General features: G+C 40.9%; 1 protein-coding gene across 1 annotated transcript in view; it reads left to right on the top strand.

Annotated features, from left to right (window-relative positions):
* Positions 1-15,252: 15,252 nt before the first annotated feature.
* FAM13B (family with sequence similarity 13 member B) overlaps positions 15,253-17,041 on the top strand; it is a 68,645-nt gene continuing 66,856 nt past the window's right edge. Inside the window, 1 exon segment of the mRNA XM_081035626.1 lies at positions 15,253-15,552. The gene's annotated coding sequence lies outside the window, so the exon portion shown is untranslated.

Here is a 17,041-nt window from a genome sequence, read left to right as displayed (position 1 = left end):
GAACTCCTTAGGTCTGGAAGGGTGTAAACAGCTTGTATGTAAGAAGCGAAACATCTCTTTATGCTTTGGGGCTTGGATTATTGGACCAGTGAACCCAAGTGACCTCTTCTGAAAATAGCAGCACTTCATGGGAGTGACGGAGAGGTGTTTTAGTAGCCTTCTATCCTGCCCAAGGTACACTGTTAAAGAGAGTAAAGTCCTGGGCTTCCTTGGAATAGTCAAGGCGATCTCAGAGTTGCAGTACCTCAGACTCCAAGGCTCCTGGGCTGGCACACAACCTTGCGAGTTCATCTGTCTGGCTCTTTGCTTCCTCTCTGGTCAGCACTTCAGATTTTATCTGATACGCCAGATTCCTAACAATGAAATTCCTCTTTCGGTCTCAGGGAGCTTTCTTGGATTACAGGTGCCCACCAACTTCTCTGTGGTTAGCACATTTAGCTCCTACCACTGTGTACAATATCTGGGTGAGAAAACAGACAAAACCTTTTATTTAAGATAGGGATGGGGATGAAAAAAGGGGGATCTTGTTTTCCTGCCTTTGGATAACTTGCCCCAACTCTGAAAAGAGATTACACGCACTTAAGAAAAGAATCAGTTTAACATCATTCAGAACTCCCCGATTTTTACATTGCACACAGAGGGGGAATGGCGCCAAAGGTCTGCATGGGATGCAGTGGTACTACATTTCATCACATTGCTGAATATTTTAACATTTAAAATTGTGAACAATATCTACATAAGAGTATATAGTGTATATAGACATAGTTTGAAGGATAATTATGAAAAACAAAACCCATGTGGGAGCATTTGAGATTTTGCTTTCTGGCATATGCTGTCAGTTTGGCTCAAATAAACTCACAAAAATTAAAAAAAAAATCCCATGTACTCTCCACCCAGCTTGAGAAGTAGGATATTATAAAACCTCTGAAGGTCCATGGTGGGGCTTCCAGCACTGTGGTGCACATTGGGCACTGCACAGAGGTCCTTGCAAGCGGAGGGAGATTTCCTCCTGGAGAATGGGGCCTTTTCCTTGGTGCAAAGGCTCTGCCTGCTGCTAGCCTATTGTTTTCTGATTCATCTGCCCAGAGAACGAGCCTTTTCCTAGTTCGTGTAGAAGTGACTTACAGGCTAGGACAGCCCTGTCCTGTGGGATCCCACCGATGTGCTTCATACCTTCCACTAGAAGTAACAATTATACTGAATTTTGGATGAATTATTCTCTTATTTTTCTTTAGCATATTACAAGTGTCTACCTCAATCATCTACCTCTCTTTTCCTCCTAAAAATGCTATTTGCTGTTGTATTAGTTTTTCAGTGTTGCTCTAACAAATTGCCCCAAACTTAGTGGCATAAAACAACACAAATTTATATGTGGAGGCAGACCTGTGTGGGAAGTCTGAACCTTCCACTCCATTTTTCTGTGAACCTAAAACTGCTCTAAAGTCTGTTTTTAAAAGAAGGCATTAAGTGCTAGCATTAAGGGAAGCTGGGAACTCTCTGTACAATCTTTGCAACTTTTCTGTAAATCTACAATTATTCCAAAATAAAAAATAAAAAAACCTCACAAATGTATTATCTTATGGTTCTATAGGTCAGAAGTCTGATTTGGGTCTCACTGGGCTAACATCAGGGCTCTAGGCAAAAATGTAGGGTCCTCTAGGAGAGAATCTATTTTCTTGCCTTTTTAGCTTCTAGAGGCTTTCCATATTCCTTGGCTCATGGCCCCCCTCCCTCTTCAAAGCCAGAAATGGCTGGTTGAGTTAGTCTCTCCAACCTCTCATCACATCTAATCACTCCAACCTCTCTCATTGCCTTCCTCTTCCATTTATAAAGACCCTGTGTTTACATTAAGCCCACTCAGATAATCCAGGATAATCTCCCCCTCTCTGGATCAGTTGATTAGCGACCTAACTCCCCTTTGCCATGTAACCTAACACATTCACAGGTTCCAGGGAGTAGAACGGGGACATGTTTGGGATGTCATTATTTTATCTACCACAGCCGTCTCTGTGTACTCCTTTGCCACATGCTTGTTCTGCCCACCATCTAAAAAACTAGTGTCCTTTTGTTTTACAGCTGGCTCACTCTATATTTGTCAAGGCTGAGTTGTTTTCTGAGTAAGTGAAAAGAATAAATACCCTTTTCTGATAGAGTGACAGTGTTTGGACACAAAGTCACTATTAAATGTATTCTCTGGACATTAAACTATGGGCATTTATCAATACTTCCAAGTTGAACATCAGGAGTAAATAAGGTAATTCAGATACTACTACTTAAGCTTCTCATTGTTTCCAACTTTTTAAACTGAAAAATAAACACATGTAAAATCAGGGCAGAAACTGTTAATGTACAGTATAAACAAGAATTCTAAAGCAAACGCCTGTGTAACCACCACCCAAGTCAATGAATATGATGTTGAGAACACCCCTTACCCAAAGTTCCCCTTGTGATCCTGTGTATACTTACCTCCTGTGTCCCTTAGCGATAAACCATGACCCTAACTTTTATGATAATTGGTTGCTTGCCTTTTCTTTGTAGTTTTACCACCCATGTATGTACCTCCAAACAGTATAGTTGCGTTTTGTCTGATGTTGAACTACATAAAAGAGCCATACTATATGCTTCTTTTGTATTTTATTTACCTTCTATGTAATAAAATTCAACCATGCTCTTACCTATAGGTTTAGGTCTAATTCACTCATTTTTTCACTGCCGTATGTACATTGTATGGTGCATTCTTCTGTGGCTGCAATTTTGTGCTGTTTCCATTTTCAGGCTATTACAATCAATGCAGCTGTGAACATTTTTGCACATATATTCTGGTACCTATGTGCACATAGTTATCCAGGGTATATACTCAGGAGTGGAATTGCTTAGAGTTTTTATGTCTTTAAATTAGTGGATAATGCTAAATTGTCTTCCTTCTAGTAGTGAATGAGAGATTCTATTGCTCCACATCTTTGCCAACACTTGGCATTATCAGACTTATTAATTTCAGCCTTTCTGGTGGGTGTATGGTGGTCGTATTTCATTTTAGTTTGCTTATCCCTGGATACTAATATGGTTGAATATTATTCATACATTTATTGGTCGTTTGGATTTCCTCTCATGTGCAGAACCTATATAAAAAAGTGGGTTTTTTGGATGCAATTTCATATTGGATTATCTGTTTTTAAACTTTTAAAATTGATTTCAGGGAGTTCTTTATATAATATAGATAGTAGTCATTTTTTTTGGTTGAATGCTTTATAACTAACTTTTCCAGTTCTTTGACTTGAGTTTCACTCTTTATGGCGTTAAATATAATGCAGCTGAATTTATCAATCTTTTCCTTGTGGCAAGAGAGTTTGTTTTGTTTAAGAATCATGAAGACATTCTTCTGTTATCTTTTCTTTAAAGTTTGTTTAAAGTACTTTTATTGTGAAATATTCATATATAAAAATGCCCAAAACAAAGATGCACAGCTCAAGAATAATACAAACACCGATTAACCACCATTCAAGAAATAGAACATGGTTTAGCACCCAGATAACGCACTCTTGCCCTTCCTCCCAAAAGAACCACTACCATGACTTCTATATGAATCACTTCTTGGCCTTTTTTAAAAAAAAATAGTTTTCCACCTAAATGTGTATCCCTCAACGTGATGGTTTAGTTTCGCTTTTTCTGAGAAATAATTATGTTTAGCTTTAATTAAAAATAAAACAACATGGGATTTTTGTTTTTAAATTTTTTAAAGAATAAAATACATATGGAGAAGTGTACAAATCATAGAATACAGCTGGATGAATTGTCCCTAAGTGAATATACTCATGCAACCCCCTCCTAGATTAAGATGTGCAATATTCCCTCATGACTCCTCTCTTAATCACTAACTCCTTCCTTCCCCCAAAAGGCTTCCCTTTTTAACCACCATCCTGACTTGTAAATCCACAGTTTAGTTTTCCCTGCTTTCGAAATTTATTTAAATGGGATTATACAGTATGTGTTTGGGTCTGGCTTCCTGCATTTAAACTATTTTTATGTGATTCATCATGTTGTTACTTGTAGCTGTAGTTTGTTCATTTTCATTGTTGTGTAGTATTATGTGGTATAAATATACTAGAATATATTTATCATTCATAGCTACTTAAGTTTCCATTATGAAAATTGCGGATATGCATATTTTTGTACATGTCTTTCAATGCCTATGTGCACACATTTTATTGGGTATGAGTAACACTGATGAAGTTTAGGGGATGTGTGTATTACACGAGTTTGACAAATATATATATATTTTTTGACAAATATATATATATATATATATATATATATATATATATTTGACAAATATATATATATACAGTGTGTATGTACTTCTAGGATTTTTTCCAAGTCAAGTTGTTGTCCTGTCAATCTTAGTTGTGGAGGGTGCCACTCAGCTTCGATTTGTTGTCCTTTCCGTCTTAGTTGTGGAGGGCACAGCTCAGCTCCAGGTCCAGTTGCTGCTGCTAGCCGCAGGGGGCGCAGCCCACCATCCCTTGCGGGAGTCAAACCGGCATCCTTGTGGTTGAGAGGACGCGCTCCAACCAACTGAGCCATCTGGGAGGCAGCTCAGCTCAACTGAGCCATCTGGGAGGCAGCTCAGCTCAAGGTGCCGTGTTCAATCTTAGTTGCAGGGCCACCATCCCTTGTGGGACTCGAGGAGTTGAACTGGCAACCTTGTGATTGAGAGCCCACTGGCCCATGTGGGAATCAAACCAGCAGCCCTCAGAGTCAGGAGCATGGAGCTCTAATGGCCTAAGCCACTGGGCCGGCCCAATATATATACTCTTAATATACATACTTTTAAAAAAGTTTAACCCTTCTGTGTTCTTATGTTTTAAGTATGTCTGCAGTACATAACATTTAGTTGCATTTAAAAACTTCGGTTTGACATTTTTTGCCTTTTCATTGAAGAGGTAATATGTTCACATTGATTGTAACTACTCATATATTTATTACTCATATATTGTATTTACTCATATATTGTATTTATTTCTGCTATTTTTTTACAAGTTGTCCTGATCTTAAAATTTTTTATCCATTTTTTTAAAATTAAGTTCTTCCCATTCTGTTTTATTTCCTGTAATAAAATGGAAATTATACATATTGTTTTATTTATTTTAGTGATTACATAGAAATTTTGACATGCGTATTTAACACAACAAATTATAAACTTGATGTATTTAGCATCCTCTTAAACAACACAAAGCCTTATAATATACTTTAACTCCATTCACCTTCTCCCAATATATGTAAAATTATCCAGTAATAGTTGAATTTAGACATTATTGCTATTATCTTAGACAGCCAATGTTTGTTTGGATTTATAGCGTATTTACAATTCTCTTTGGTCACCAATACTTCTTGCATTTTAGATCTTCCTTTTAGGATTACTTTCCTTTTTCCATATGTACACATCCTTTGGCATTACCTTTAATGAACATCTGTTGGATTGGTAGTAAAGTCTTTCTTTTTTTAAATATGAACTTTATCTGATTTTTCAAATCTTATATTTATTACCTGAAAATGTTTGTATTTTATTCTCATCCTTAAAATGTAGTTTCACTGAATATAGAATTTGGAGTTGATGTCAATTTTCTCTTAACCATTCTGAAGATACATTTTGATTTTTTTTCTTTATTGGGAAATGTTGGGGAACAGTGTGTTTTTCCAGCGCCCATCAGCTCCAAGTCAAGTCGTTGTCCTTCAATCTAGTTGTGGAGGGTGCAGCTCAGCTCCAAGTCCAGTTGCTTTCTAATCTTTAGTTGCAGGGGATGCAGCCCACTATCCTATGTGAGAATTGAACTGGCAACCTTGTTGAGAACTGGTGTTCTAACGAACTGAGCCATCTGGCTGCCCCTGACGACACATTTTGATGTCTTTTGACTTCTATTGTTGCTGTTGAAATATCAGCTGTCAGCCAAATTGTCATTTCTTTGAAGATTAATCTGTCTTTTCTTGCTAATTTTAGGATCCCCTCTTTTTCTCTGATATCCTGACCTTTCACTATGAGGTGACTTAGTGTGGATTTCATTTTATTTTTTCAACATGGCAATTTTTGGTATTCCAGAATTTAGGACATTCATCAATTTTGAAAAATGTTTAGCCATTATTTCTTTGAATATTGCCTTTCCTCCATTCTCTCTAATATCGTCTTATTGAATTCTGTTTAGACATTTGTTGAATCTTCTTAGCCTACCCTTCATGCATCTCAACCTCTTTCATATTTTCCATTTTTTTGTCCTTCTGTGTTATATTGTGCAAATTCTTCAGATCATCTTTCAGTCAACTAATTTTCCCTTTAAGTGTCAAATCTGATGGTTAACCTGTCCTTTGGGTTTCTAATTTCAATAATTGTGTTCTTTAAGTCTGTAAGTTCATTTGGCTTTTTTTTTCAAATCTGCCTGGTCAATTTTGACAGTCTTTCATTCCCTTATTGTTTTTGTCTCCTCTAATTCCTTTAAAAATATTAAACATACTGAAGAAAAAACTGTTTATCTATTCATACTACTTCTGACACCAAATGTGTGGTTTTTCCACACCAACCAGTTCTTGAATTCTCTGTGGACACCAACTGGGTGTCCTACAATTTAATTCAATTCTGACACTAACCACTTGGAGTTAGTGCAGAGCCCAAGACTCAGTCCCACCAGACTGCCCCCCCCAACAACTTCAGATACCAATTCAAAGTAGTGGGTCTACAGGTTACCCACACTTCTGTCTGACTTGGCTATTAATCAGGGGTTCCCATGAGCCTCTCCTCAGGTTTGATAATTTGCTTTATAGCACACAGAACCCAGGGAAATACATTACTTTCTATTACTGGTTTATTGTAAAGAATATTATAAAGGATACAAATGAACCAATGAAGAGATATATAGGGTGAGATCCAAAAGGTTCTTGAGCTTAAGAGCTTTGGTCCCTGAGGAGTTTGGGGGGAACCACTATCCCAGCTCATAGATGCATTCACCAAACCAGAAGCTCATCAAATCTTGTTCAAAAGTTTTTGTAAGACAACTAAACAATCCTTTTATACACATACACTAAAGTTTTCTATTTCTCTAAAAGAAATTTTTTTTTAATAAAGCTTAATCACCAGCTCCCTTCCTTTCACTGGAGGTCAGGGGTGGGGCTGAAAGTTCCACCCTCTAATCATTTGGTCTTTCTGGCATCAGCCCCATCCTGAGGCTATCTAGGGTCCACACCTTAAATCACCTCATTAGCCTAAACTCAGGTGTGATGAAAAGGAACATGTTATGAATAGTAAAATATACTCCTCTTACCCCTATCACTCAAGAAATCACAAGGAGCTCTGTGCCAGGAACCTTATATCAATGTCACACATATACTTGCTTTATATTCTGTATCTGAACTACAATATTTGCAGTCGTTGCAGGTATTATTCTGAAGTTCATTATTTCCTTGTGTTTTTGGTGATAATTTATTATGAGGTCATATTTCTTGGAACCTTATCTGTAGGATATCCAGAAATTTACTTTTGCTTATATAGCGTTCCTGGGGGCACTGAAGTGAACACCGTCCTAGTTTTCAGCTCAGAATTTTCTGCATCACACAGGTAGTGTGAAATGCTGGCTCCCCACAATATGCTTGCAAACTTGTTTAGGAATTCGCAGAGGAGAATTGTTTTCTTTTTTCCTATTCTATCCACAGTTAAGGTGAACACAGTCAGATATCTTTATCCTTTCCCTCTGTAGATTAGGGTTTTTTTTTCTTGTTTTCCAACTGAGGATACAGCCCTTCAGGGATCTTAGTTTTGGGGAGGTCGCCAATATGATATATGGGCAAGATGCTTGGGGCCTGGACCATAGGGATGCCTTATTTAACCCAGATAAGGTCACAGAAGCTGCCCAGGTGAAGTGACACTTAGGACACATAAGCGAATGAAGGCTTATTGAACAATAAGAGGGAGTGCCATGCAACAGACATAATTACACTGTGGTCACCACAAGGCAGGTGTGTTCACTGCTCTGTCTCCAGCACTTTATACAGTATCTAGCACTGACTAGATGCCCAATAAATATTTTTAAGTGTATGAATGAGTAAGAAGTATCAAAGTATTCCAGGGGGAGGAAAACAATTATAAAACAAAGAAGAAGAAACAAATAGCAAACCCTTATTAGCAACAAACTTGGTTAAACTAAGGGATATTTAGTGTTTTTATGGTACTTGTTTTTGGTAAAACACTTATTTAGGATACAGACAGCGCGATACTCTACTAGGGATAATGAGACACGTGTAATAACTGTAATGCTTCTCCCCTGTGTACACAGTTTGGTTTCTCTCTTACTATGAAAGCCTAAAATAAGGGTGTGAGCCTTCATGCTTCAGAGCTTCTCTGCTGGTGAGCTTGGGGATTGGGAAAACACAAAATGCTTCTACAAATCATCATACCTTTGTTTTTGGTGGAAAAGAGCAGTCAGATATAAATTGTTTGGCAAAAATATGGTTGTTGGTAGTTAGATTGCAATCTGCAAATATTTGGGTGGTTAGTTTGCCACAGAAGGTAGGTCCTAGTAGGAGGAGTTTGAAAAGGAGCCTGGCTGGTCAAATGGTAGGAAGACCCAAAACCATAAGGCCCCTAAGGAAGAGGTAGGGTATGCAGAATGGCGAGACCTTCGTACTTGGGTTTCTGGCTAAGGGAGCAGTGGAAGGTCCATGGTTTTGTGAAAGTCATAATCTCATTGAATCTCTGTGTACTTTTTTCTTTCCCTCATATGGATACAGGGAGAGGGAAGAGGAGAACGCGGTATCTATTCTTTTTTTCTCTTGTAAACAATAAAAGCTCTGATTGTGGAAAAAAATATCTAGTTGACTATGGGAATTTAATTAAGAAGCCAAAACAACTTAGTCTTATAGCCAATGATCTTACTGGTTTATATTGTATTATTGTCATACACTGAATTTTGACTTATCAGGCCAAAAATGTGGACTTGGCAAAGATGACAGTTACTGTCAATTGTTCCAGCTCCCCCAACTGGATGGCATCAGTGGCTGTGTGAGTGAATACAGAAGCTGAAATCAACACAATGTTAACTTTGATTCTATCCCAAAAACATTTGTATTCCAGAGATATGTATGATGAAGCTTTCTCAGGGCAGAGATCATGATTATGTCCCCTAACACAGTGCCTGGCAAATAATAGTTGCCCAAGAACTATGTGTTGAATAAATAAATGGCATCAAGGTTACTTTGGGTTGCTAAGAGCAGAACAGTATTTGCCATTATTTTGGATGTTGGCGTGGGACTTGTACACCCTGTAACAGTTTCCTCTCTTTGCAGCTAGTAATATTTTTTTGTTTATGAAGAACATGCATTCTTGCACACTGGCACAACGATCCTGAGGAAATGGCACAGACAGATTTCCGTGGCATTCCTCAGGAGAGCCAGCAGTGCTACTCTCTAATGGGGAGTTGCTTCCTTATCAGAAGATTTACATTTCCTTGGCCTTTCAGTCTTTTCTTTTACCTGGTAGAGATGAGTACTTCAAGAAAGACAAAATTAATTACTGAGTTTGATTGAATTTGACAGCATTTTACAGCTCAGCGGGAGTCAAGAGTCCTTACAATCTCATCTCCCTGTGCAGTAGTTTTTCCCCCCCGCACAAAAAACTGCATATATTTCCCATCCCTATAGACACTTATGTCTTATTCTATAAGTGGGCAGTGTAAATATGCTTCTAATTAGGGAGGAGGTATACTTGTATTTATTGTAATTCACAAGGTTCAGAAGATCTTAAAAACAGCATCAAGAGTTTGGGGGTTCTTGGTTCTCATTTAAAAATAAATGGACAAGTATTTAGGAACTTCTGCCAAGAAAGGTTTCTATATGGGATCTCATCCTAGCAATAAAACCCCAGATATGGTGGCAAAACATTTCCAGAGATTTCTTTAAGCCTCTGAAAGAGTATAGGAGTGAAAATAATTGTGGTATTATGGCTTTTATTTTTAAATTAGTTTCATGTGTACAAAACAATGTAATAGTTAGACATTTACACCCCTCACAAAGTGATAACCCCTCTCCCCCAATCTACTACCCCTCTGACATCGTATATAGCTGTTACAGTTCCACTGACTCTATTCCCTATGCTGTACTCCATATCTTGTGAATGTGTACATATACATATATATATGCATGTATATACATATATAAAATTATGGTTGACATTCATTATTATTCAGCTTCAGGTGTACACTTCAGGTGTATACCGTCCATGAAGTGGGCTCCCTAATAAGACAAATGTCCATCGGATACCCTACAAAATCTTTACATTATTGATTATATTCCCCAAAATGTCTTTTGTATCCCCGTGGTAATCTTGTGGTTACCAATTTGTGCTTTCTAATCCTCTCACCTTCTCCCTCATCTCCACCTGTAGTTTTATGGCTTATAAAACACTTTTATGCATATCAATTCATTTTGGTATTATTTTCTTATTTTTATCAATGAGGAACCTAAGGTGTATTTAGGTTAAATACCTTGACCAGAGTCACATGGCTAGTAAGTGACAGGGCTGAAACTCAAGTGCATGTTCTTATTACAAGTTCTTATTATTATAAATTCAGTGTTCTTATTTCAAGTCCGACATTCGTAAGTATTGAATGTTTGTTGTGTCTAATTTACTTTTTAAGTGATGACAGAATTGGTGGGGATGGGATATGTCTTTTTTGGCTCTTGCTGGCTACTGTGGCTCGTTTCTTGTGAACATTACATTCAAAAAGATAATAGCAGCCTTGACTGAACAAAAGTTAATAATATGCTAGTACGCAAATAGCCTTGGTTAGAGATGAGATCAGTAAGGGTGAGGACACTTGAGTAATGCAAGTTTCCTTATTGATGGCACAAGAGATGGGCTCAACGTCCTGCTACATCTGGAAGAACTGAATTCAATCAAACTAATCTATGGTGGGGAGTAGGGGGAAAGAAGCCCACTTGCATTCACTTTGAATAATAAGGGTATTAGTTGTAAAGCGACTAGAGAGACAAAGCTACTCCCTGACTTCAAGTTCATCCCAGTAACACTGGTGACCTTGAGCAGACCGGAATGCTGAAGTCCTCCCTGGCATCTAGGACATGGTCTGGGGTTGCAGTAAATACATATTCCTTCTATAGTGATTTGACTTATGACTTTATTTCTGAGAGGCATAAAGCTTCTTTTCAGATAAGTTGGGTAAAATGTTTGTTTCCCTGGGCTGTAAAGTCATCTTGTAAAGAAATAACTAAAAACAAAACAAAAGAAAAAAACCTCACCTCAAGTAACAATTTTCCTGGCAGGCCTCACTTCCAGAGGAAGTCTTAGAATTACACCAGTCACTCTTTATCCTGGACACACAGCTATATTTTTGGCACTAGTTGTATATTAGAATGTGACCTCTACATCTACAGGTAAAACATTTGTAGGAAAAAGGAAGAAAATGTGATGCAATTTTGAGGTATTCTCCTAGTGACTGCCAAGTGCAGAAATTCCGTTTTGTTACAAGATGGTAAATCGGAAGGTACATTTTCAGCTAGATAATTCTTTGTTGTAGGGAAAGCTGTCTTGTGCATTGCAGGATGTTTAGCAGCATCCTTGACCTTTACCCATGAAGTGCTAATAGCACCTCCCCAGTTTTGACAACCAAAAATATCTCCAGACATGACCAAAAAAAAAAAAATCATCCTTGTTTGAGAACTGTTTTAACCAGAGCACCAAGATATTACCAAAAAAACCCTAACAATCCCCGCCCCCCAAAAAAACCTTCATTATAGTGAGTTCTGAAATGGACTCCCCCTATAAATGAGAGGATTTAGACAAAATTAGGTCGAGAACTCTAAGTTTTCATAGCATGTTATAAAAGGCCAAGTGATAATTATTGAGGAGTATTTTTTTGGAGCCTGTTGCTGGTATGCTGTGATTCTTACCTTGCATGCCTGCTTGCCTCTTACCTCAAGCTGAGTTAGAGGGACCTAAAATGGAACTACTTGGAGTACTTGAGATGTGTCTTGCAGTGGACCTGTGTCTGACTCCTGCCAGGAACATAGAGAGGAAAAGAGGAATGCCGGCAGCTGTTTCGGCAGAAGAGCAGAGGAATGCTGTGCTGGGATTGGCCTATACTCCTAAGTTAGTTTGGGCAAGCAGTGCGTGAGAGCTTCATGTGGACCAAGTGTGGACCATACAGAGCTGCCACTAAACAGCACCATCAGAGAAATGTTCTCCTTCCTCCAGAAACTTCACTTCCATCTCTTGGAAAATAGTCACACTAATTTAGTTTGGACGAAACACTTTACTGCCACCTCCTGGAAAACTGTCAAAAAAAAATACACGAATCTTCAACGAGCATGATGTGAATGGACTCTCTAAGGCATGGAGTGCACAATCGTGCAGAGCCGTGTGAGGTGGCCCAGGGCCACTTGCAAAGGCGCAGTGTGAGAGGGGTCTTAGATCCCATCTGACAGGGCCCTGACAGAGAAAAACAGTTTCAACAGACAAGAAGTTGGAGGTGGTCCACCAGATTTTTAGGGGCTGAAAGAGGGAGTAAAGAACTGCCAAAACAGAGTGCTTTTGCTGTGATCAAGGGAACTATGGGTGGGAAACCACTTCAGAATGGGGATGATGGTAGTTTCTGAACTAACCATTAAAGTATCCATCGGGAAAACAAGGCAACCTGAAACATCTACCAGGCCCAGAGTGGTAAGCCATCACATGGAAGTGGAAGTTAAGAACTTTCCTGTTCCCCTTTCTTTTCCTCTCTCCTGCCTTTGGCTCTGGTTGGTAAACTGGGAGAGAACTAGGAAGACCAGGCATGACGCCTTTCCACGGCAAGCAGTGAGCCAGCTGTTCCCAGCTGGACAAGAGGGAAAAGTTTCACTCTGTGACTCAGTGACCATAGGACTTTCTATTCTAAGAGGGACCACAGAACTCACGGAACCTGCCTGAATCAGTGTATGACTGATCTACTCCCATTGCACAGGTTTAAAGGGATGGCAAAAGATAAAACGTTTTTTATTTTTGTTTTGTCTTTTAAAATTATATCCCTGAATCCTGCATGTTGAACATACTGGTTACCTATTAAAAAGTAGGATCTGGAAAGGGTATCTTCCAAGGACATATTCTTGAGTTTTACAGAGAAAAATGGTCATTAAATCAATTCAGTTGTTTTTTAAGAGCCCCTGCTTTGGCAGTAGGGCACATAAATGCTCCCTGTCCTCTGGGAGCTTACAGTACTGGGTTTCATACTGAGAGTAATGTACCTATTATAGTCAGTTATGTGAACGAGCCTATGTTGCATAGGTGGGGCAGGTTCCGGAGGATTTTCACTCTCACGGTTTACTCTTATGATTTTTACTAGCTTATAATTAAGCCTTAGAAGCAATCATTTTGGCCCTGTTCTTCAAGCATGGAATCATAGGTAAAGCTTTCATTTAAAAGGTTTAAAGAGAGATGCAGGGCTGACTGCACAGGCTACATCTTGACTGGGCTGCTACGAAACCAGAGTCTGTCTGGTCCTCAGTTTGGCAGAGTCAGAAACTTACATTTCATTTCACTCAAACTTAATCAGGCTCTGAGAAATTAATTTGGATAAAACAGCTCTATAATTGAACCCAATGCACAGAAGCTGACTTAGAAAACATGATACCAATTTATTAATTGAGAAAGACTATATAGATTGTATAACTAGTACCAGTCATGTGCCTTGGACAGTTGTTTCTTATTGTGTGTGTTGATTTACTCAAAACACCTTGAGTGATGGGAAGGCTACTTGATGAATATGGAATCAGAGCATGGGCCTTTGTATGTTCCTAAAAGATACACAGAATTTAAGTTTGCTAGGATATAAACTCAGCAAAGTCAGGGATATTATTTGCTGATGTATCCCAAGAGACTAAACCATAGTAAGCATTCAATAATTATTTGTTGACTGAATGACTGAATCTGAGTGTTTTTTTTTTTTTTTTTTAACTCTCCTGATAATGAAAATTGATCCTGGTCATTAGAATCAGTAACCTCTCTCCTGGACAGAGTGGAAGCCCACAATACATCCTTATTCAGATTCTGCTGGTTCTAGATTCTTTATTGACCCCACCCTTCTTTTATGACAGCATCAACTGGGCATGTGACACTTAGGTTACAGATGATTTATTTTACTTTCTTTGATGAAATTTGGGAGCCACCCGGGCTTCTCTAACACATTTACAGATCATCTCATAGGGTGACTTTTTTTTTTTTTTTTTTGTAAATCTTTCCCAAGTTCTATGAGGCTTCTTGTTTTACATTTTCCAGGTTACTGATTTCCGCTAAGGCAGGGAAGGGACAACGGAATCATGGTGGTTTATATTTTCAGATACCCAGAGTTCTTGGTGCAGCTGTGGACCTACCCGCCGTCAGGGAGTTCTAAGGCAGAACACTGCGTTTTACTCGGTGGAAGATCTCAAAGCCCTTAACAGAGTAAAGCAAAGCAGAGATTGGCCGAATATTCATACGTTGTGAGCTTGTGGGAGCTGCAGGGTCGGTCTGGGTGGCTATGCAAGCAAGTACAGACTCCCTCGGCTCCGAGAGAGCTCCTCATTCTTTCTGCCTTTCGGCTTTGCCTCTCAAACTCTGCTTGAGTCCAGGAAGCTCCCTCTGAGCATGTTACTTACCGACTTTCACATTCCCAGACGCTCTCGGAACCAGAGGCATCTGTGTTCCCTCTGGAGTCTAGGGCATGTACTTAAGTAAAGAGGCAAAGTGGGGGGCGGGCAGGGTCCCGGGTCTTATCCCCATCACTGGGAATAGGAATGTGAGTCACCGCTTTGGTCGGCCCGGAGGTTTTCTGTTAACGTCTCCGTGCTCCTCACCTGGATAAGGGCACCTCGGGTATTCTGGTCTCTGCAGGGGGCACGGCCCTTTCTGCAGAGACCAGGAGTGACCTCGGTTTTCCGGATTTGTCCTTTATACCTCCTGCGTCCCCTCCCCAGTTGTTTCTCTCTTCTTTCCAACCTCCCCACACGAAGGACTCCCAGACACCTCCCTCAGGCCCGCACCCGGCTTCTCGCACCCTAACTCAGGGCCCAAATTTGGAAGAAGCACAGCATTTCCAAAGCCCCTGCACTCCAGGCCAGGGCCTGACGCGGTGGAGCGCCCCCGCCCTCGCAGCGCGCTCGCCCCGCCCCCGTCAGGGCCCGCCCCGCCCCCTCCCACGCACGTCACGTCCGGCCCGGCCCCTGCCCGCCCTCCGCCCTCCGCCCTCCGCCCTCCGCTCTCCTCCCGCTCGCCGTTAGGGAGGCTCTGCGCTCCAGCCGCTGCCTCTGTCGCCGCTCCCGCCCCCTCTTCCGCGTCTCCGCCGCTGCCACCGCCGGGGACATCCGGGGGTCGCTTATCGGGCTGGCCCCGCGCCTCAGCCGTCCCTTCAGCCTCCTGCCAGCTGCCGCCGCAGGAAGAGGCTCGCCGGCCGCGGAGCCTCCCGGGGCCTCAGTTCTCGCCGTTTTTTCGTCGCCGGGGGTCCTGGAGAAGCGGCCGCGGCCGGGGAACGGGACGTCGCGGTTCCAACGGTAGGCGAACGGGCGGGTACCCGTATCTGCGCATGCGCGGGTCGCCGGTGGCCGCGGCCCTCCCCCCGCAGCTGCCCCCCAGCGCGGTGTCCCACCCGCGCGAGGCTCAAGGGCGTTGCGCGTCGGGGTGCGGGGGATCCTGGGCAGTGCCCTGCAGGTGGGGCATGTCGTGGAGAGGGCCCCCTTTCTCCTCGAGTGAGAGGAGATGAAGCCGTCCCTCTGGCTGTCGGGGGGTGTGGCAGTCTTGGATTTTTCGGCCGCTGCAGTGCGCGTGAGCTGGTGTGCCTGCTCACTTCCTAGCTCCCCCGAAGTGGATGGCACAGCAACCCACGCTTGTTTGCTAGCCTCTCCCGCACACCGGACCTGCGCCATCTCCCTGCCCACTTCCTTCATGCTGGGCAGTGAAGTTGATGCAGAAAAAAAAGAGTGTGGTTTGTTCCGGGCTCAACTGCGCCCCTGCTTCAGATCACGTGAGATGAGTGGTTGCCGACTTCCTTAAATTTCTCGGAGAATATAGCCAAAATCGGGCTGTTGGTGCTCAGGGGACTTGTCTAGAATGCACTCTGCATAGGTCAGACCAGAGAGGGTACGGCATTAAGTTTCAGATGGGGCGCCTGTTTCCGAGATAAGGTTGTAAGAAATTGAATCGGTTGGCGTACTTGCCCAGTGGGAAACGGGTAAACGTTTGTTTGTAATCAGGTAAAAATCAAACTAACTTTTAGGCCGTTGCAGAATTTCATTCGGTTCCCCATTATGCCGTCTAATCAATGAGAAAAGTGGCCAAAGTGTTGGACATTTACCTTACTTTCAAGTTGCTGATAATCTGAAAATGGCAACCGGAACCACAGTATTGCCGACTGTGAACATTAAATAACTGGGGTAAATAATTACTTTGAAAGGCAGACATGCAACGATAGTTTTGAATTACTGACTTTCTGGGTTATTGTGAGGCTGTCTTGTCAACTTTAACCTTTCTGTAACCTTTTTGCAAAATTTGCAAAACCTTGATGGCCTGGCTTTCTCACAGATTCTATGCATTTAGTGAATACTTGTTGAATGGTATTGAATGAACTGGCCATTATTTGTATACCCATCAAGAACCCTTCTTAATCTGTGCTGCTTTTAAAATAGGGGCAGTCTTTTCTCCAATTTAATTGTGTCACCAATTAGGGATATGACACAGCTTATTTAAATCCTTGGAAAGATGTAGAAAGGCATGTTATAAAATTCTTTATTGGCTGAGGTAAATCGTTTTTTTTTTTTTTAAAACTATGCCATTGTTTTAGGACAGAGAAAATGGCTGAAATGAATGCATTGCGACTTGTCATTTTTTCTCCACCACTACAATGACAACTGCCTCTATTATGTATGAATAATCAGTCTGTGCCATCAGTCTTTTATTGTACACTAACTTGAAATTGGGGAAACAGTAGTGTAAATTGCTGTAGCTATACTTTGAAAAAAATTGTGGTTAATATACATAACAAAA

This window comes from Rhinolophus hipposideros (genome assembly GCF_964194185.1).
Source record: "Rhinolophus hipposideros genome assembly, chromosome: 23".
Lineage (NCBI taxonomy): Eukaryota > Metazoa > Chordata > Mammalia > Chiroptera > Rhinolophidae > Rhinolophus > Rhinolophus hipposideros.
The sequence above is the reverse complement of the archived record's forward strand: the minus strand, read 5'-3'. Positions and strand labels throughout refer to the sequence as shown.